The sequence below is a fragment of the Perognathus longimembris genome, chromosome 15 (genome assembly GCF_023159225.1).
Source record: "Perognathus longimembris pacificus isolate PPM17 chromosome 15, ASM2315922v1, whole genome shotgun sequence".
In the NCBI taxonomy this organism is placed as follows: Eukaryota; Metazoa; Chordata; class Mammalia; order Rodentia; family Heteromyidae; genus Perognathus; species Perognathus longimembris.
The window spans coordinates 5,613,885-5,637,089 of NC_063175.1; the positions used below are offsets into that span (position 1 = coordinate 5,613,885).

Genomic DNA, 23,205 nt, shown 5'->3' on the forward strand with positions numbered 1-23,205 from the left:
CACATTAGAAGTCATCCCCCTCCCAAAATTAATATGCATGAATTCAAGGGGGACATAATCAAGGCCAACTAAAGTAGGTCATTAGATTTATTTCTGAGTTGAATAAGTTGGACATGTTTCTGAGTGTTGAAGTATTACTCTAGAAGAGCAATCAAGCTCTTTGTCTCCGTTTAGAGAGGAAGGGGCCAGGGCTGGGGTGATTAAACACCTTCCCTGTGAGTTACAATGTTCTGATGAGAAAATATGGAAGCATAGTAACATAGTTCCATGTTAGTATCATCTTAACTGGTATGTAAACTACGGTTAACAATAAAACAGGTAGTAATACCTTAAACCAGCATTTCACAAATGGTCAGTGTTTCTAAGAAAGATAACAGTCTTATTAATATCTATTATTTGGAGGGACATAATTAGAAAAAGCTGTACTCATTAACATGTCTTTTTCTTTACAAGTAATGTCATGGCTCCTTGCTCCCCACCTCCCAGGGTAAACAGAATATAAGGCCTGAGCTGGATTCATGGAGAGGCAATGCACTCAAGAGAAAAAGGAACAACTATATATATAAAAAAAAAATAGGATGCTGAATAATTCAACCCTTGCTGCTAAGGCTGGACCATGAAATGACCAAAATAGAGACAAGGCAGAGGAGGCCTCAGCTCTGAGCTCAAAGGCTGGGGCAGGCTCCGGTCTTGCTGCACTTCGCTTCACTAGCTGCGATCGGAGGCACCCAGGGATACTCTCCACAGGAGCCTTTCTGTTTCCACACAAGGCACTCACACAATGCACACTACATCTGTCAGGGCAAATATTTGCTAAAACAGGAGCTAAAAAATGGAGACAGACATGCGGTTTATAGTCTATAGGCCTCTCAAATATTAAAAATAGAACATTATGAATAAGGACAATGTTAAATCTTTGTGGAAGCATTAAATGATTGCTGAATTTATTGAGATTTTAATAACACAGAGACCATACACAGTAGTTTTCTATTTTCTTAAACATAAAACTTTTCAATAATTGGCTAATATAGAAGCTACCAGGCAGTAATTTACTTTTCAGTTTTGTAAATCAAACTATTGGTTAATGTTGAATATACCTCATCAAGACACACTCCCAAGTACACAAAAACATCATCTTACCCAGCATTTCATTTTAGTGTTCTTTGGGTGAGTGATGTGTGTCTACTGGTGCTCACCTGAAAATGACAGATTAGGTCTACATTCACTAACATCTACCCATCAGTTAATTTTCAAATTTCAAATAGTATCTAATTATGTGCCAGATACGAGGGACCTGTGTGGACTGTGTATTACTAATATTCAGTCATTTAACAAAGAAAAAAACACCATGATGAATATGACTAGATAAGGTGTAAGGTTGGAGGGACCTTTTCATCCAGGTGTGGTAGTGTATTCCTGTAACCCCAGCAACCTGAAGAGGTAGGAGTATAGTAAAGCGCAAAGCCAGCTGCAGGGAAAGTTAGTAAGACCTCGCCTCAAACACAAAACTAAAGAAGTAGAAGGTTCAAGTGGTAGACTGCTTGCCTAGCAATGTGCAAGGCCCTGAGTCCAATTCACACACACACACACACACACACACACACACACACACACACACAGAGAGAAATGAAAAGGAACTGTTTTTGAAGTTTAAAGTAGTACAGTAATGATAATGGCAAAAAATTTTGGGATTAAATAGTCCTGAGTTCAAATTCCAAATCTATATTTGCTCTCTGTATCTTTTTTGTTTTTGTTTTTGTCACTTGTGGGGCCTGAACTCAGGGCCTGAGCACTGTCCCGGAGCTTTTGTGTTCAAACCTAGTGCTCTACTACATTGAGCCACAGTGCCACTTCCAGTTTTCTTGCTGTTAAATGGTGATAAGACTCTTACAGCCTTTCCCGTCCCAGCTGGCTTTTAACACCAGTTCTCAGATCTCAGCCTCCAGAATAGCTAAGGTTACAGGTGTGAGCCACCAGCACCTAGCTGCTCTCTTTATCTTGTCAGACAAATCATTTAACTCCTGAAGGTAAAGTTTCATTCTGTGCAAACCAGGAGATAACACCTACTTCATATAGATGCTAGAGGCTTAGAAATAACAGAGAATCAGGGAAGCTTCTGGCACATAACAGATGACACTCAAAAAATATTTGGTGCAACAGTGAATGAATGAAAAATTACTATCACAGCTAGCATCCAAAATAGCATTGGGATGAACAGTCATGATACATTGAAATGTTTATAACTAGTCTCAACATTAACCACAAAAACCTTAACCATGATATACTATGCTCATGCTTAAAACAATTTTATCTTAAAAATAAGAATACATTAAACATTGTTCAATAATGGACCTCTAGTGGTTGTTTTCGAGTAAAAGGATCATCTTTGTATAATAGAAATATTTACTCTTTTCTGTGCCAGAGATTTGGGTTGTATTATAATAGTACATTTAAGGCACATGTGGAGACATATATTGTGAATCAGATGAAAAAAGAAATTTATTATTCACAATACTGTCAACAGAAATCTTTTAAAGTCTGTAAGCTTTAACCTTTCTTTAGATTTCTGAAATATGCAGGTTTAGTCAAAAGTCACTTTGCTATGAAATTTTTCGGCATTCTAAGTCTTCAGAGCATATATTTCCTGTCTTAGTTTTTGACCAATTTCTATACGGAGCCCTTCAAAAAAGCATAAAATTGCTCTTAAAAGCCAGTCTAGCTGGGCCCTGGTGGCCCATGCTTGTAATCCTAGCTACTCAGGAGGCTAAGATCTGAGGCTCAAAGTTTGAAGTCAGCCTAGGCAAACAAATCAGTGAGATTTATCTCCAATTAACCAGCAAAAAGCCAGAAGTGGCAGTGTGGCTCAAGTGGTAGAGTTCCATTCCTTAGCAAAAAAAGCTGAGTGAGAGTGCAAGGCCCTGAGTTCAAGCCCAGTACTGGCACACACAAACAAAAAGCTATCCTGGGGGAAGGGGGATGGAGGGAGGGTTAGATCTTAAACAGTGAAGAATAATAAAGCAAGAGATACAAAACAAGCAGCATGTCTTCAATGTTACTACAATTACTATAAATCAGGTCATACCCAGACTATATTTTAACCACTGACAAAAGAAGTAACAATGGTGCAGCATAAGAAACTCCAGGAGCTCAGCAGTGACACACAAAATGAGTAATTTCCATGAAAATCTCTCACAAAGACAGACATCTCTGTATGCCTCTTGCAAGGATCACAAGTGCCTCTGAAATCAGTCAACAGATTTCATGGGCTGGTCAAAGGACATATGACTGTTGATGTAGAAGTAGCTATTGAAGCAATGCTCATCTATCCCAATTTCCAAATAGAAATTTGTGCAGGTGAACCCTCCAAGCCCTTACATTTCCCCCAAATATCTAATTCTCAGTCAACACAATCACTCCCTTATAAATCTTTACTTTCTTCATCAAGCTATTCAGTTGTTTTGCAAAGAAAAAATAAATCATCATTCCAAATCAGAAATAAATTTGTTATAAATATGTACAATCTTTCTGCAAAAGGCAATGTAATTTTTCTTCACTTGAATATATCAAACTTTAAAACACTCTAAAATCTGTAGGTGTAAGCTTACTAAGTAACCTTTTAAAAAAGATTGTCTAAGATTATGTCCTTGTTACTAGTTTGGTTTTAAAGACCTATTCTTTAAAAATAAAGTATATATACTTATATATGTGTATGTATATTTATATGTGTACATGTATCTTCATAGTTCTACATATAGATGTTTAAATATACATGTTATAGATATGATGTATATGTATATTTGCACATAAACACACATGTAATATGTATTATACCTTATGTATTATACATAAGGTATAATATATAATATAAATGTGTATATATTAATACATAACTCATTTAACTTAAAGTGAATCTATGAAGTAAGGATTATCATTATTCTTTTTACTTAAAGAACTGAAGCCCACAGATAATATTTAATTTCTTTCTGGTTATAAAGTTTATAGTTGGGGGGCTGGGGATATGGCCTAGTGGCAAGAGTGCATGCCTCATATACATGAGGCCCTGGGTTCGATTCCCCAGCACCACATATACAGAAAATGGCCAGAAGTGGCGCTGTGGCTCAAGTGGCAGAGTGCTGGCCTTGAGCAAATAGAAGCCAGGGACAGTGCTCAGGCCCAGAGTCCAAGCCCCAGGACTGGCCAAAAAATAAAATAAAATAAAATAAATAGTTTATAGTTGGCTAAGATCTTGACTTGTACTCTATACTGCTAACAGCTGCTTCCCACTATTATAGAAACCAAAACCATATTTTTGGCCACCTTCATTGCTCATCTGTAGAAACAAGGCAGCTGCAGAGACTTCAGGGATTCTGTTTTACCAAAACAGTCTCACCCACTCCGAGCTGATTGGCGTGGGGCTCAGGCAACCCAAGTGGTAGAGTTATTCAAGAGGGAAGGGAGGCCACCACTCTAGGGAAATGTTAGAATGGAACTGCATACCCCCATGGCTTGGTATGCTGAAACCAACTCTCTCAAGAATTAGTAACATTAATAAAGCACTTGCAGTAACACAATGAGGCCAACCGTATCCCAGTTCACATTCTCTATATACATATACACTTCACATAAGGCTCATGAGGCTAGCATTGGTACTCACATTTTACAGATCAAGAACCTCAATTTAAAGAACACTAAAGAAAATGCCTATGTCTATACTGTTAGTAAAAATGATGAATGGTGATGGAGCTGGGATAAAATGTGGACATCTAAGAATACAGAATGAGAACTTACTCTGTATCACAAATCTGACCTAAAACTTCCATAGAGATTATATAATACATGTGATTTTACATGTTACCTACCATATACTCATTGTTATATAAACATGCAATATATACCAATATAAAATGTAAGCTAGAGATTTCCTGGAATCCAGAAATGTAAGGAGAGTGAGTGACTTTGGAGGGTTTGGGCCTCTAAAATCTTTAGTTGCTTTAGTGTTCAGATTGCTACCTTTCCCATGACCCTTCCCAACAAAATTCTCCTTTTATCAGAGGGATATAAAAATCACTACAGGGATCTTAGTATTGTACTTCCATCGAGGAAGATGACTTCTGATAGGAGGAATAGTGGATGCAGAGTTAATGTTTATGAGGACAGTAATGATGATATGTCTATCAAAATATTTCCAGACTTACTCTCTTTTCAGAAAGAAAACAGAGAAGAAACAAAACGGCTCCACCAGGCATTTCCATATTACAAACAGCCACATTGTCAGTGTCATTGGAAACTCTTTTAAAAATACTTTAAAATATCAGTTAGGCCAGACACAAGGGCTCTTACCTCCAATCCCAGCTATGTGGGAGGAGACATAGAGGGATCATGAAATGAGGCCAGCCTGGGAGTGGGGGGAGTTAACAAGAACCTATTTCAAAGTACAAGCTAGCGACTAGGGCATGGCTGAAGGTAAAAAGTGGGTGTGTAGCATGCATATGGTCCTGGTTTAAGTCACATTATCACCAAAAAATGAAAAAAAGAAAAAAAAGAAGAAAGAAAAATCTCGAAATAGCTGATTCACAATCTGACTGCCCATCGAGAAGAATAATAGCTTCCGATTCAGCAATGGTTGTTTTCAGACACTCCCAAATCAGTCAGGTCAAATACAGATGTAGGCAAGCGGACCTGTTTGTGTGGGTCATCACCAGAGGACTCTACATGGGGTGACTACAGGGAAAACAGGTCTCCAACACCTCCAGTAAATAAGACAATACTCAAACTGGTATCTTTACCACTTCATCAACATCCTCTTATTAACCGGATACAATCAAACCATTGCACTAATCCTAGGTCTTCCTTCGAGAAAAATGACATCAAGAGATAATGCCAGTGAATACAAATTGAACAGCAAAAAGAGGACACTCAAGTTAATCAACATGCATGGAGAACCTAGATCTAGAGTCAAAAATACCACATCTCTTCCCTCCTGAAGTCAGACATGGTATTCAGACTTAAGAGAAAATTTTAACTTAGTAGAAAGAAGGAAAAATAAGGCACTAACCAAAAATTCCTTTCAGATGAGAAGTTCTTCAAAGCTAAGTTATAAATAATTTTAGCAGCAAGAAAACATAAAGATCTATCACTATACTTCAGAATTATCTCCTCCAGTGGTTCACATTATTATTCATTGTTCTTTAATTAGAAAGCATGTCTAATCACACTCTTGTTTATCTGAAGAACTCAGAGGTAAAAACCAACTACATTTTGATTTTTTCCTCAGCACTGAAAATGAGAGGGATAAAAATTATTCTCCAGGACTGGGAATATGGCCTAGTGGCAAGAGTGCTTGCCTCGTTTACATGAAGCCCTGGGTTCGATTCCCTAGTACCACATATATAGAAAAGGCCAGAAGTGGCTCTGTGGCTCAAGTGGCAGAGTGCTAGCCTTGAACAAAAAGAAGCCAGAGAAAGTGCTCAGGCCCTGAGTCCAAGGCCCAGGACTGGCAGAAAAATAAAAATTAAAAAAAAAATCTCCAAACTACAAAACAACGGAATATTCATTGAATGGGAAGAATAAAATCTGTTTACTTTAAAATGAGATAAAATTAGAAAAGAAGGAAAGAGCTAGAAAGCGCAAGTGTTAGTTCTTAGGGAGAGAGGATTACTCTACTCTAACAAACATAAAGAGTCCCAAGCCCAAGTTAATTGGAAATGACTGGAACACAACAACCACCAGAGAAGCATAGCGAACTGCTCAGCAGAATGAGGAACTGGTCTGGTCCACACGGATTTTCCTGGGCCCAAGGAAGTCATGAAGGCCCCACATCCAGCCCTGGTCATTGGCTGCACTCATGTTTTGAGGCCATAGTTTCAATTTAAAATTGTTCCTAGCAAAACTATTATATTATCTGCCAAATAAAATGCTAATGACAGATCTACAATTTTCCTTCCTAAATTTATGGGGATTGTTCCTTGGTGTATTTTAATCTACTCTTTCACTTAAATCTGGATTTAACACTCAGAATATAGCTCAGGGGTGCACTCTATGAGTGAGGCCTTAGATTTGATCCTCAGCCCCCACACATATATACATATAAAATTTCCTTTTCACATAAGTAAGGAAACAAACAAAAAATTAGATGAATGTTTTCTGAGACAGTAATGGAGAAACAGGTATAAATTATTTCCTCTAGCATCTAGTGATATGGCTGTAGGAGATCAAACATAGATGTGAAACACAGTAAGTGGAAACTGTAATAACTGTAACAATTGTAAACACAGCCCTCAATCTCCATAGACTCCTCTAGCTTCTTCTTTGTAGAGCTGTATAGCTACAGTGAGTTGAACATTTACTATAGAGGAAGCACTTACACACTGGGTACTTTAAAGACTGTCTCTATGACAAGAAGTTTGACTATTTTAAATCTCTAAAAAAAGGAGAAGACTTTATGAGGAACTATCTGTCCTTAAATCTACACTGTGGTACATTGAGGACTTAGTCATGTACTTTTTGATTGACATGAATTATTCATTCAACAACTCAAGAATAGTCACTGTAACAACAATGATAATGTCTCTTCAGAAAAACAAAAATGTTCCCTAAATGGATACCGGAGCCTCAGTAGCTTTTCTACAAATCACAGGGGATTGTGTCATCTGCTAGAGGGAGGGCCTCTATAATAGCCCAAATCACTCTTGAGACAGCAGACAAAGTCTGAGCCCAAGGCAAAGACTAAGGCTCATCTCCTCTTCTGCCCGGCTGGCAGAAGCCATCTAGGCCCAAAGCCACTGAGACCTAATCAGAGCATTCATTGCTATTCAAGTCATATTGCAATATTTCTTTTTCACACACACACACACACACACGCGCGCGTGCACGCGCGCGCGTTCTGCAGTTCTAACTACTTAGGTAACAGAGACAGGAGGACAGAAATTAGCCTAGGAATTGTGTGAAATTCTACCTGAAAAATAACTTAAGTATAAAAGGCTGGGGGAGAGTGTGACTCAAGTCACACTCAAGTACCTGCCAATCATCTGTAAGTCCAAACCTCAGTCTCTCTCTCTCTCTCACACACACACACACACACACACACACACGTATACATGTATGTATATGTACATATGTATGCTCATGTGTGTATGTATATATATTTGTCCATATACATATACATGCATGTGTTGTGTGCTTGTATATATACATAGATGTACATATGTATGTGTGTATATACGCACATACTTACATAAAATATATGTAAATATATGTGTATATATATATGTATATATATCCATATCCAGAAAAGCCCAGCCTGCTTTGTGTGTTCATTGCTGTAAGTTTTTGTAGCATACACAGATAAACAAAGGAACAAAGAAATAGAACACTGCAAAGGTTCCCTGGGTCCGAGTTTTTTCCATATGAGTGTGAGCTTCGGTGTACTTCAATGAATTTTTGAGTTCTCATCATCACAGTAGCCATACGAATATCCTACCTGGACAAAACACAATTTCAAAAGGTTTGGCTCCTAGCAGAAAGCTGGAAAGCAGCACTGGTGCTGAGCTTGTGGGGGCTGAGTCACAAGATGGGTTGGTCTATTTTTTGTTGTGGTTTCCTTGGGTTGAGAGAAACTTGAACTAGAGTCATTTGGAGACACTGTAATTCTAAAGCTGGCCCTGGTTCATCTTGGGAGACAGTAAAACAGCCAATGAGATAGGAAACCTTCAGAGCTAACTCGGATTAGGCCAGTAACACAGGCTTTTTGACTACTCTAAATTTACCAAGTAAGGATACTTTATAAGTCTAACCAGGAGAAGCAAGGAAATCAAGAAGTTCAAATTCAATGCGTACATCAATGCATGTAGAAATAAGTCTGCTAACAAACCAATACAACTAATAAGTGCTCCAGTGAAATAGTTCACTGGTAACTAAATGGGAAAAAGACTATGGTTGGGTACTGGTAGCTCAAGTCTATAATCTTAGCTACCTGGGAGGTTGAGATCTGAGGATCCAGGTTCAAAGCCAGCCTAGGAAGGAAAGTCTGTAAGACACTTATCTCCAATTAACCATCAAACAAAGCTGAAAGTAGAGGTGTGGCTCAAGTAGTAGAGCAGCAGCCAGCCTTGACTCACTTGACAAGCAAGTGAGAGAGTAAGGCCTTGAGTTCAATCTTGTTACTGGCACAAAAAGAAAGAAAGAAAAATGATGAAGTTTAACTTACATATTCCAATGTACACATTTTTCCCTATTCTCCAACAATGATCTTTTCATGTATCTTATCTTTGTGTTGAAACACTCTTAGAGGTAACATCAATTTTGCAGATTTGAGAAGGTTCGGTGAAGGGAGAAATGCACCCACCTACAGATGGGTAATAACTCACTTGGTGTGCTACGCTGGCATCACTGTTGGAAAAGCTTAAGATCCTTAATTACAGATGGCAACTATAGCTCCAAAGGCAGAAGTTCCCTCGTGGATCTAGCTGCAGGTTTGAAGATACTGAAGCAATTTAAATGTGACAGACAGTGACTTCTGTTTTGTTTGGTTGTTCCTTTATATGGCTAACGTGTGTGCTATTCTCGGATAAGAGTGTAAGGAGAATGCTCATTAACATATATTATAATATACTGTGAGCACTCGCTGCTGATGCTAGTATCACGAAACTGCTTTCTGCAAGAAAGCAAAGCTTATAATCATTTAATTTTCACAATCGTAAGAACTTCATAATATCTTGAGACTATCTGTGAGGCACAAATAATGCAGTACATTAATAAACAAAATTACATTGACTCAGAGCAACCTCTCTTCTTCCCTTGTCAATCACAAAGGAAGAAAATTAACCCCACCATAGACATAGTAAGAGCCACATCCTTTCCCTCAGATTTAACCCTCCTGACCACTTGAGTTCAGAATTATCATCATCGCTACTCAGCAGATGAGAAATCTAACATTTAGCTTGACTTCCTTTGCCTTATTAGATTTTATATAATTTCCTAGTGCAGCCAAAGTTGCAAGTAATAAACCAGCCATAATGAAACTCATACAGTCTGAGCCCAAGGCCAGGTCTTTTTGCTCTGTGTTAAGGAAAGCCTTCTATTGAACATTATTGCCATTATTTATAATCTTCCTACAATACTTTACTGACAATAGTCAGTAAGCTGGAGAGCCATTAAGACGAGAGTCCTTCAGACATAGAGCTCAAACTGTGGTCCAGGGACCACTTGGCTGAGATAGCACTCAAGTTGGCTATGCCTAGATGATACACCAGGCCTATTAAAGGCAAATCTGGGGTCTGGGGCTCAAGTTCAGGAGCAGAGCACATGCTTAACATATGGTGGTCCCAGCATGCAAGGTAAACAAAGGAGAATCTGCACATAGAAACTCTTTAACAATCCTGCCAGAAAATTCTGTTGTACAGGCAACTTTAAGAAACAACATCTTGGGCTGGGGATATAGCCTAGTGGCAAGAGTGCCTGCCTCGGATACACGAGGCCCTAGGTTCGATTCCCCAGCACCACATATATAGAAAACGGCCAGAAGCGGCGCTGTGGCTCAAGTGGCAGAGTGCTAGCCTTGAGCGGGAAGAAGCCAGGGACAGTTTCTTTGTGCTCATGCCCTGAGTCCAAGGCCCAGGACTGGCCAAAAAAAAAAAAAAAGAAACAACATCTTCTTGGTAAGCCTCTTCTACTGTTGTTTGGGATTTTACACTTGACAAAATTCTCATCATCTTTTGGATGGTAGGGTTTGTAAATGTCACAAAGTTTCACAAAATTCTATACTTTCTTTGAGGGACATTTGCACAAGTCCCCAGGAGCAAGCAAAACGGGTGCATAATAGCTGACCTGGGAAAACATGAATTATGTGTCTGGTGTCACTACACTTTGGCCCAGATGTATTAAAATACACATCTTATTTCAACATCAGGAAGCTTCATCACCACTTCACAGCTGGGGATCCTTGTCCAGAGACATGAACTTCAGAGAAAACTAGCTTAAGGTTAGAAAATGTCTCCCTCTGCTACTTTCCTAACTCATTGTGTATTCTTTTTCTGCAAGGCAGCTGTTTTTCATGAATTACTGCTATGCACATTTCAAGAATTGCAAGGGTCTTGAGTTAGACAAATAAATCAAGTCAAGTCTATTTTTTCAATCCTATACTTGACCCCAAATAGTGGTATAGAGTTATAATTCAGATCTTTTTTTTTCCTGTCACTTGGGCTTGAACCCAAGGCCTAGGCACTGTCCTTTAGCTTTTTGTTTCTTTTCTGTTCAAGGCTAGCACTCTACCACTTAAGCCACAGCTCCGCTTCCAGCTTTTTGGTGGTTAATTGGAGATGAGTCTCACAGACTTTTCTGCTCAGCTAGGCTGCAAACTGTGATCCTTGGTTCTGAGCCTTTTGAGTAGCTAGGATTACAGGCATGAGCCTAGGTGTCTGGCTGGTCTAATATTTGGTTGCCAACTGGCAAGTGGTGGAAGGAGGTGGGTTTAGTAGAAGGAAGCTGGGTTATTGGGTATACTTCTAAAGAGGAAAGTGAGACCCAGTGCCCTTTTTCTGCTTCCTGTGAAGTAAGCAACTGCCCTCCATCACACACACCTGATACAATGTTCTGTCTTGCTACAGGGCAAAGCAACAGAGCCATGTGGTCACAGATTGAAATCTCAGCGACCATAAGCCAAAATAAACATTTCCTCTTGATAAATTCACACACAACAGAGATGGACACATAATCCTTAGAGACTGGGCTTTCTACCCTGCTTCATCACAAGACTCCTGGCGTGTGTGCAGGAAGAGAATGAGGACATGTGTAGACAGCAATCAGCAGGAGAAGCCGGGCTGGACAGGAGGCTTCACACCCCTCATCATTAAGGTAATGATTCTTCACCGGTCTTAGAAGAGACCAAAGGAAAACTCCACTGACAATAATGAGGAATAAAGATTTATACACATGAAAAGGCTACTCAAGACATACAGCTATATAAGAGAGAAAATGTATAGTAGCATTTTAGAAGTCTAGTCAAACTAATGCTATTGCTAAACCAGAGTACAGTATTTGCATGTTTTATGCTATTCAATCCTCATACCTGAAACAGCATAACAGACATTTTAGAAATGGGCAACTAGACTCTAAGAAGCAGATAGACTTGACTTTTGATGCAGTTATTGAACAGCAAGACTGGGAGCCCGACCAGGCTTGTCCGGTTATAAAACCCAGTATAATAAATGAAACTGCCAGATGCATTAGAGCACTGGAAAGATGTTTGTCAACAGCATTAACAAAATGCATCTCCAGAAGATGAGGTTTCTTCTTCTCTTTAATTGTTTATTATTTTTGTTTTCAGAGAATCTTTTAAAGTCGGTATGCATTATTAATACTTGAAATGAAAAAGATGTTTTAATTGGAAGAATAAATGAAAAGGAAAAGCTCATCTATGTCTATCTCACTTTCCATCTCAAGAAGTCCAAAAGTAATATTTAATCTCTAGCTAATTATGCTCACAAAAATTATATGCAGTACATATTGCCAAATATCAATCACTAAAAGTTAACTATTACATTCAATTTCTGGAAATTTTTGGGATTAGTCCATTAACAAAAGACCATCCGTCTGTAACTTCCTAATTTTTCAATTCATCCTATATTTATCATATGTCCTCAACAACTTCCGATGGCTCCCCACTATCTAACAAATTCCCGACAATCCCAACATGTTCCACCCTCAGCTCACACACTCCCAACTTAGACTCGTCCTCCTTAACCTTTCATAAATACAAAAACTTCCTTCCAACTAATCCTAGGTCTCCTCGCCTCCTGAATGCCCTATTTGGAATGTCTTCTCAATGCTTAATCTGGACCAAACATCCAACTATCTACACCAAGGGCCAAAATGGAAAAATCAAAATGAGCAGGCACAACAGATTTTCCCCATAAAAAGATAAACCTAAGAAACACAATTACTAATATATATGTAAAATGAGCCATGTAAATAAACACTCAATATTATAAAGCATTTGTTAGAAAGTGGGCACATACAAAGTTTGGATCTAAAGTGTCTCTCGAAGGCTAAGGTATTGGCAAGTTGTTCCCCATGTCATGGCACCTTTAAGAGGTGGGGCCTACAGAGGTGAGGTCATTGAGGATGTACCTTTAAAGGGAGCAGTGGGACCCTTAATCTTTCTTTCCCCCTTCTGCCTTCTGTGACCTTGAAATAAGGAGTCTTTCCTACTACGTGCTCCATACATGATGGGCTGCCACTCCACCAGCCTAAAAGCAATGGGCAGAAACCAAAACTTAAGGTCATAATAAACTTTCCTCTTGTCATCTCAGGTATTTGTTATAGTAGTAGAAAGCTGGTTACCCTAACTCCTAAAAGTGACAAACCATATTTCATAAAATCATTACATCACTAGTTGTAAGACAGAATGTTATATAGCCCTTTACCAAATAATTCACAACTCACACATTCTTAAGGATTGGAATTTCAACTTCCCACTTATTTGCAGAACTTTTAGACTTACTTAGATAAGCACATTCATAAAATATAAGCAATACAACTTGGTTTAAGTGATCCTAAAACTTCCCACATACAGAATCCAACTTTTCTGAATTACATGTCTCCCCCAAGTCACTGCAGATTAAGCTTTCCCATGTAATGCCATCTTCTGTCACCACAAGCACTGGAAATGCATCGTTTCTGAAGAGTACTCCATTGGTGTCTCCAGGACTTTCCTCCACCAGCTTGCAGTGCACATCCGATCAATGAGTGAAGCGGACAGCACTTTCTCTGCCATAGGACTGACAGTTGTGGCAACTCGTATTCAACGTTTCAGAGTTACTAAACATAGGGAAAATTCATTGGTTTTAGAGATGATGAACTTGGATTTTTGAGTAAATGACACACAAACTCCCAATTTGAGAAAATAAACTCTGTACATAGAAAAATAGCAAAAAGGAAGAGAGGGATATACAGTAGAAAAGTCTATTATGGGGGCAGGTGGATTCAATGGCAGGATCAATATCCTTTCCCAGCACCGAATCATTTCACTTATATGTCAATTTTTATTTATTTTTTTAGTTATTATGAGGGTAATGCACAGAAGGGTTACAGGCAAAGAGTACATTTCTTTTTGGAAAATGTCACCCCTTCCCTCACTCTCTCCTAGTTCCACTTCACATTTTATTATCACCCCACCTTCTGCCTCTGTTTCTTTTTATTCTGAGTGTAGCTCCTGCTGGTTCTGCCTAAAGCCCACTGGAGGAAGCAGGGCCTCTCCGTTTTCCCCCTTGGTTTTTTTTCTCCTCTTAATACCTACAGGATTCTCTTCTCCACTATGGCAGAATATCTAGAACCCATGCAATTAGAGCTAAAGACAGGGTTAGCATGCTTGCTTTGAAGAGGATCCCGCTATTTAAAATAATGACTGCAACTAGGCACTGGTGACTCATATCTGTAATCCTAGCTACTCAAGAGGCTGAGATCTGAGGACTGCAGTTTAAAGCCAGCCTGGGCAGAAACACCATAAGACTTTTATTTCCAATAAATGACTCAGAAAAGGCCAGACATGGCACTGGTGCCTCAAGTGGTAGAGTGCTAGCGTTGAGCACAAAGATGCCCAGGGACAGCATCCAGGCCCTGAGTTCAAACCCCAAGACCAGAAATGATGATGGATGATGACAACGACGACCACTACTGCATACATGAGCCTTCTACTTCTTCTCCTATATAAGACAAGCATTCTCTCATTAATTCATTCATATTCTCTCTCTCTCATTAGCGAGGCATAAATCACAAATGATCTCATTTGTATTCAGTTTCATAAGTATTTAGTCAATACACTGAGGATTTAGACCTCTACTTGGTTTGGAAGTGAAGCCCATGCAGAATAGCACCTACCCACATCAGACATACACTACCCACCCAGAATAACTCTAAAAACAATATGTGGAACGGCACCTCCATCAGACATTCTCTACCCACTAAGAATAACTATAAAAACAATATGCAGAACGGCACCTCCATCAGACATTCACTACCTACCCAGAATAACTATAAAAACAATATGCGGAATGGCACCTCCATCAGACATTCACTACCCACCCAGAATAACTATAAAAACAATATGCGGAATGGCACCTCCATCAGACATTCACTACCCACCCAGAATAACTATAAAAACAATATACTTAGGAAGCAGGTGAAATACTGCATTTGTTTTCTAGATCTAACACAGAATTTTCTGTGAACACATGCATGCACGCACACACACACACACACACACACACACACACACCATATACACGTTTTTAGTCTGTAAGGAAGGGCTATAAGAGCAATTTATCAAAATGCCAACAATCTAAAAATTAAGTTGTCAGCTTTTGCTCTGTACTGCAAATTACAGAAGAATTAGGGGTTTGGTACTAATAGAATCTTAGAATCCTAAAGTGTGCAATTTAACCAATCATCCCAAAGTCTAAAAATGCCATGCTGAAGACATTTCAACCGAGTGATCTACAGTTCCGGTACTTAATTTCTACTTCTCCATTTCCACATTTCCCCCTGTTTTCTTTCCTTGTGCTTTGGAAATGTGTTTTGGAAGAACCACGCAGATTAGTGAGCACCACCCTGAGCTCCTTCATACATCAGCATGAAAAGATGACAGTCATCTTCATGCAGAGGTATAGGAAAGGCAGGGGACACATGCAGCTACTCTTTGCCTTGTGTTTTAGTGAATCTAGTCATTTTTTAATGATTTAGTCAATGTGGGGTGCAACATGTCTCTCAATATCCTTGCACTCGAGTTCTAAGCGAGGACTAAACCAGTAAATATGAAATAACTAGCAAATAAAACAATAAGTGGAAATCTATTAGCCCTGATCTTAGCAAATATCTCCTACATCTGTGAAATCCTTGGCTTTCCCAATGATTTTCCAGTTGCCAACTACAAGCAAACCACTCACAAACAAGGTTACCTTTAAACACAAGACATACTTTCAAAATGCTAACCTAATCATCAAAACCAAATAGATAGCCAGAATGTCGTTTCCGTACAAACAATAGTAGTAAATACATGCACTAAATGCATAAACAGAAAACACTGACTCATTGCTCTGGTTCTTCAGATCATTTTTAAAGTCGCTTTTTAAAAAAAGAAGATCGTATTTTCTTTTATAAGAAGAATATCTAAAGATTTCTACGATTTCCTCAAAAACCTCTTCTTCAACAATCCCTTGAGACACATTCTCCCATGCCATTTTGTATTCATCCCTTTCTTCCAGTTCTCCAAACAATACCTGGTGGTGCAGTTGTTTCCGAGCAAGGAGTATCTCATTCATTCATGAGGCAATGTGAAGGCTGGCAAGAGGCTCCAGATGCTCTGCTTCTGCCTGCCCCACCCTTGTTTCTTTTTGAGCATAGTGATGTCACAACACCAGGCAAGGCAATGACTTCAGTGCTCCAGTCCTTGTTTCTGAGCACATAATTCTTTACTGCCAGGACAAATCAAATGACAGCCCTAAGCTTCCCAGCCCTGAAGTCCCAGCAAGTGGGCAGCCAGAGAGCCTTCGGAAGGAAATAGATGCATTGCACCACTAAGGATCTTTCTAAATGAAGTGGTGCTAAAGATAAATTTGATTCATGGTTTTCAATGGCCAAGTCTATGTTCCCCAATAAAGCTGTCATTCGAAGAGGAAAACAGGGCTAGGGCACTTGGAAGAGATTATGAGAATTAAAGATGATTAGGGTATACATTTTAAGAAACTTCTCTGTTTCAGTCCAATTCTCACCAAAAGAAAACACCTTGTTTCCCAGCTTACTCTTGGAGTTCTATTTAACTAGCAACAACATAATTTCTAGTTTGGCAACTTTAGAGCACGTGCGCATGCGCGTGTGCGTGTGTGTGTGTGTGTGTCTGTCTGTCTGTCTGTCTGTCTGTCTGGGGTTTGAAAGGGCCTAAGTGCTGTCCCTTGGATTTTTTGCTCAAGGCTGGCACTCTACCACTTGAGTCACAGCTCCACTTCCTGATTTTTGGTTGTCAACTGGAGATAAGAGTCTCATAGAGCTTTTTGTCCAGGCTAGTTTTGAACTAAGATCCTAAGATCTCATCTCCCTTAGTAGCTGGAATAATAGGTGTAAGTTAGTGGCACCTGACCAGAACCTTTTGTTTTTGTAAGCACTAACTCAAAAGGTACATTCTACAACAGAGATGAAAATCCTCCTTCAACATGTTCTGCCACAACTTAATTCAAACTCAGATGGCAAACTCAGGATTCACAAAATGACGAGAACATCATCTCTCAATATGGAAGTGTGCCTCATTTCTACTTTGGTGTCTCCTTAATGCACTTGAGCAACCAAATTTTAAAAAACAACCAATGTATATGTACAAATACATCTGATCAAGTAAAAAAAAAGTCCTTGATCTTATATTTCATTATAAATCAAAGTCAGTTCAAATCTAAGCATCACACAGGAACCTACCCAAACTAATTTTAACCTAAATCACAGCCATGCAGTAGGAATCATTAAAAAATTAAATGTAAATATTTCTTTGAGATACTGGCCTATTGCTTACCCTGAAAAGGGTACAAATTAAAGTGGTTATTCTTGTTAAGGAAAAATCATCTATTACCTGCCCAATTGTATTAGCTGGATAAACACTCCATAGTAGCATGTGCACCTAATTATTTTGCTTTTCTAAACCATCAGAAAGTCAACGTACATTAGACAGAATTTAGCTTCACTTTTTTTTGCATCAGTGTCTTGAGAATTTAACAAAATAAAGTCATACTTCTTCAGTGTAGAATGTAATTCTTCTCACAATAACTTTTTACTCCAACTAAAGTTTTGAAAGTGGGTGCCAAAACAGACAGGCAATATCTTTACAAAGAAAGAAAATCGCTGCTGAGCTAAGACAACAATGAGCCTCCATTCCCTTAAGTTTCTTGCCTTTTGCTGTGACTGATTCTACCCTCATGGCACTTTCTAGTGTCCTTGAGGCTTTTTTTTTTTTAAGTACAATTAAAAAAAAATAAAGTCTTTAGTGCATGATGTGATGTGCTTGGAAAGCTGTGCTACTAAATAAATGGTACCCCACAACACATGGCTGCCTTAGAGACTCTAAGTCCAGGAGACCCACCCCTCCCCACCCCCACCCCACCCCCCAAAAAAGGACAGGCAAGGTATCTGCAGAAGCAGCTCTGCAAGACTAACATAAAAAAAGCTGAAACACCAACTTCAACCCGTCACCCAAGCAACTGCACTAGCAGGCTGGGCCCTCTCGGGCTCTCCAGCCCAGCCCCCACACGTAAATTAATACCACATGTGCTCTTTATCATTCTATGTGTTCTGCAGCAATTTCTTCCCAACTTTCATCCTGGCCTGCAATAGCAGGGCCAGGAAAAAGAAAGAAAGAAAGAAAGAAAAACAAAACCTAGCAAACTTCACATCTGCGCATCTACCAAGAGACAAGGCAAGGTCGCTCTCCCCCAGGACCACAGTTCGCATTTAGGTAGCCACACCCACCGCATTGCAGAAGCCTCGAACTTGGCGCGGGGTGGGGAGGCCGGGGAGAAGGGAGAAGTAGGACGAGATGCCAGGGGAACCCGACACAGAAAAGCCCCTGCAGCCGCAGCCAACGACAACCGCCTCGCATTGGCCTTGACTCCAGCGGTCCCTAGCCCCAGCCTCCCGTCCCCGTCTCCCTAGCAGACCCCTCCCGACCGGCTCCAGCCCCCGGGGGCCAGGTGAGCAGCACCGCGCCCCGGCCGCCTCCAGCCCGGCCTGAGTCCCCGCGATGGCGCGGCGCGCACGGGCGCCAGCCCGAGGCGCGAGCCAGGGGCCCGCAGGTGCCCAGGCCGGAGCCGCGGGGTTCGGCCGCTCCCCGCCTCCTCCCCCAGCGCCGGCCCGGGGGCCGCAGCTCCACATCGGGGATCGAGGCAAGTTACGTAAAAGCGGCCGAGCCCGCTGGGGAGCGGAGATGCTTTGTGCCCCGCGCACCTCACTGGCCCCGTGCCGCGCCCGCCCGCGCCCGCGCTCGCAACAGGGATGAGCCCGCAGCCGCAGCGCACGGGGCGCGAGCCCCTCCAGGCAGGGCCGGCCGCCGCGGGCGGCGCCGCAGTGTCGCCCCTCGGGGCCCCCGGCACCTCCCCGCGGGCAGGGCCGCCCTCCTTCCCGCCCGCCCGCCCGCAGCCCCGGCGCTGGAACTTAAAACATGGCGCCCCGAACCGGGAATCTGCGCAAATTCGCCAGTGAAGGGACCCGGGGACCCAGCCGCCCCTCCGGGCCAGGCATCCGAGGGGAGGCCCCCGGGCCCGGCGGATGCTGCAGCGCGGCGGGTGCCGCGGGCAGGACCTTTCCGCACCCTCCGGCGCGGGGCGCCGCGCGCAGGTTCAGCCTCCCTCGAGGGTCCCGGAGTCGGCTCTCAGGGGGCCGGGTGGGGACCCCAGCCCGCGTGGCGCACGGGGTTCCTGGATCCAGGCGGCCGCGCGACTCCCCGGCCACGCGCCAGCCGCGCAGACCGGTGCGCCTCGCCCGGGCCTCGTCCCCCGCACCTCGGAAACCCAAGACCCCTCTTCCAAGCCCCCCCCTGTGCGAGACGCAGAAAAGTTACCTGGGGTCGCCGAGAGGGCCCCGTGCGGCGCGGTGTGGGGACGGGGCTCGGGCTGGCGTCCTGGTCGGCGGTGCGCAGAGACGCTGCGCGGGGAGGAACCGCAGCCCAGGGCTGCCGCCGCCGCTCCCCCCGCCCCCCTGTGCAGGAGACACCGAGGCTCCGCGGAGCTGCGGCGGGGCCCACGCCCAGACACCGTGGGAACCCAGCCAACCTCGTCCCTGGCCCTCCCGGGCGGGGGAGGGGGCCACCGCAGCACTTCAGGACAGTTCGGTCCTGGAGCAGGGTCAGGCTCTGGAGACCAAGCCTGGGAGACACTTACCCAAAGCCATAGTCTTTAGATTTGCACTTAGATGACTGCTGGGCCTCTCAGGCCCCTTTTCTTCTCTCCCAGACACCGACTGAGAGAAAGGAGGGAGGTGTGCTCCTGACCTTCAGGTGAGTTATTTATTGGCCTAAAGACTGCAGTATGAATGTATGTACACGTATACATACATATATATGTATATAACGAAAACATTCAAATTGGACGTATCTTGTGCAAGTTGGACGTATCTTGTGCAAGTACTCAAGAAATACTAAGTTAATAAAGAATTGAAGGTTGATAAGATGAGGTTCTTCCCTCCCCTAAAATGGCAAGAAGGGGGCCCATATCCTGACTTCTGGGCCAAAGAAGTCTCTGGTGGGTAATGTCATAGTCTCTAAGTTCTAACCCCGTAATCAAAGGCAGATTTATTTGCCAATCCTAAAGCCCTTTTCTAAATCACCTAGTCACCATCCACGAACTAAGGACTCATTAAGGGAGAGAAAGATGGATTCGCGGAAACAGAGCATTCACTAATGGTTGCCAAAGAAGTGATATAGAATAAAAGCCTCTGGCAGAGCAGAGTGGGCTGATCTGTCAGGGAGGCCTGAGGAGGTGGAGAGACTTGGCCTGTGTTTCCAGAACAGTAGAAAAGGGAAGTGGCATCTGATTGCTTTGGTTGGAGAGGAAGGGTTTTGCCAGCTTGCATCAGAGGGGAGAGAAGGGGAGGGGAGGGGAGGGGAAGACAAGGGAAAGTAGGGGAGAAGAGGGGAAAGAAGAGGAGGGAAGGGGAGAGAATTGGAGAGGAGAGGGAGCCAGCACTAGAAAATTATGAGGTTGCTATGGAGTTCAGAGGCTTGAATTCTATAGCTGGGAATCTTTGGGACATTCTCTGAGTATGAAAGTCATGTAAAAAATAATCATCTGATGGCACTTCAAAGATTAGGATGGATGGGCATAGGAGACTACGGCACTGGTCAAAGTGCCAGAGGTCATGATGTCTTTCTAGTGACAGGAAGATTTGAATGTGTTTGAGTGCTAGACACCTATGTATATATCCTATATAGCCATAGTTGCTTGCCCTCCAGTGTGCTGAGTACTACAGCAGTGAACAGACTCAGGGTTCGTTTTTTTCTCTGCGTACATAGTGAAGCCCTCTCCTTTGGAAGTGGACTTCAGCAAATCGGATCATTTACAATAACCACGAAGTTGGCATTATCATTGGAGACACAGATGGTTTCAGGACTTTCATTCATTTTATGGCAGTATTTTTGCTATTTTTTTTTTAAATTGGAAGCAAACTGTTTTCTCCATGACTCATGAATCTTAATGTGTGTGTGATGCAAATCAGGGGTAGTATATGATGACTATTCTCTAGGGAACAAAAATGGTACGCCTACTAAATGTTCTGGGTTTTGTTTTGCATTGCTTTGTTTTTGTACCTGTACTTGGGGCTTGAACTCGAGGTCTGGAAACTGTCCCTTTGCTTTTTTACTCTACCATTTGAGCCACCGCTTCACTTCTGGCTTTTTGATGGTTAATTGGACATATAAGCCTCACAGACTTTCCTACCACACCTGGCTTTGAATCAAGCTCCTCAGATCTCAGCCTCCTGAACAGTTTGGACTGCAGGCCTGAAATGTTCTGTTCTGAAAGTTAGCAATACTTAGCTAATTACTCACATAGCCTATGGGTTCAAAAATTGGAATAAAAACTATGCTACCGTATAGTTTGATACTTAATCTGGGATGCAATTAGGAAACCCTTTGGGCTTGACTAGGGCTCTCTGCTATTCTTTTATGGGTTTTCCCAGCACACAGAAAGGAATGGCAAACACTCATAAGTGGAGCACTGCTACTCAGTAGCTTCCTTTCATTTCTGTTCCACACCTTATTATATGCTTTGCCAGTAGCTTCTCTGTCTCCCCACAGTGCCTGGCTAGGGACATGGCAAGCCAAGCACTTTTATGCGGAATGAGTGAAGAGACACTGAATAACAAACTCATGGGTCACTTTACTTTGAAGGCCATCTCCCCCTACATAAAGTAAGGGGCTATTTCTAAAATTCCGTATGCTTCAGTGCTACTAGGACTCCATAAAATTAAAAGGCATCCTATCAAAATACCTTCTGAGTAAAAGCAATAATGTAAGAGCTAGCATTTAGCAATCATCAGGAAAGGACAGGAATGCAACAAAATCAAAGAGGAGCTAGATAAACAATTCCACTATGATCTTTCTTTCCTTAGAATCTAACCTTTCACCATTTCAGGTAAAGTCACTTAGACCCCTGCATAAAAGCCTTGATACTTTTCGTCTTTTGCTGGTACTGGGGCTGGAATTTGGGGGCTCAGTCTCTCATTTGATTTTTCCTCTCAAGGCTGGTGCTCTACCATAGCTCCACTTCTGGCTTTTTGTTGATTAATTGGAGATATGACTCTCACAGACTGTCTTACCTAGGCTGGCTTTGAATGTCGATCCTCAGACCTCAGCCTCCTAAGAAGCTAGGATTACAGGCATAAGCCACTAGCACCTGACTACAGCCTTTGTTCTTACTAGTATAAAAGTCTCCATGATGCTATTTCCATAAGTGATGTTAAAAGGGCTTTGGGCCTGGAGATACCATTCCCACGGCCCCAGGGGCAGTCCTGTTCAGTAAGTTACTTCTGATTCCTATTTACTTTATTCTGACCTAGACTGTTAGGCAAATGCTCAAACAATCCATGAAAAATGGGGAAGGATGCCATGATTGAGCGTAGGCCCTAACCTGCCTATTCAGTTCTCCATAGCTGTACTTGGGCTTACTCTTTAGTGTAGCACTCACTTGTAGACTTCCTGTAACTACTCTCCAGTAAAGAAGACCCATCTCCAAGGGCTATGACACTGCAGAAAGGGCTCAGCTTGTTTCAGGTAAGACACATGTGGAAATTTACCCCGTGAACCTTTATCTAACCACAAGCATCAGTAGAAGGTTGGCTCACCAGCACTCACTGGCACTCTGCCACCTAAACAGCAATGATTACTCTAGCCTGACTCCTAAGACAAGGATGGACTTTTCAGGTTGTATTGCCAACAGTATTTTCAGCCTCATGGACAAGATCCCAGAGAGAAAGGAGAAGAGAATCTGACCAATGAGCCCATCTTAAGTTTTCCCCCCAAAACAAGGCCTGCATGGATATTGAAAATTGACTGAAGCCTATAAATGGCACGTCACAAGCCACATACACTCATCTGTCCTTCTTTGTTCAAGCTGTGATGCTGTCTTAGTAAAATATTAAATGTTTGCAGTAAGTAGGTGAGTTTGATTTGATACTCATATG

The 23,205-nt window shown here is 41.9% G+C and overlaps 1 protein-coding gene across 7 annotated transcripts in view; it reads right to left on the reverse strand.

Moving 5' to 3' along the window:
* Positions 1-23,205, reverse strand: part of Epb41l3 (erythrocyte membrane protein band 4.1 like 3) — a 215,083-nt gene that overhangs the window by 125,682 nt on the left and 66,196 nt on the right. For 2 of the 7 annotated variants that reach the window (XM_048363500.1, XM_048363499.1), the window contains exon 1: positions 19,589-19,748. The exons of 1 other annotated variant lie outside the window; for it this stretch is intronic. The gene's annotated coding sequence lies outside the window, so the exon portion shown is untranslated. Of the gene's footprint in view, positions 1-19,588; positions 19,776-23,205 lie in introns of those variants that run through there. 4 more of the 7 variants (XM_048363497.1, XM_048363495.1, XM_048363496.1 and 1 more) reach the window with 4 other exon arrangements.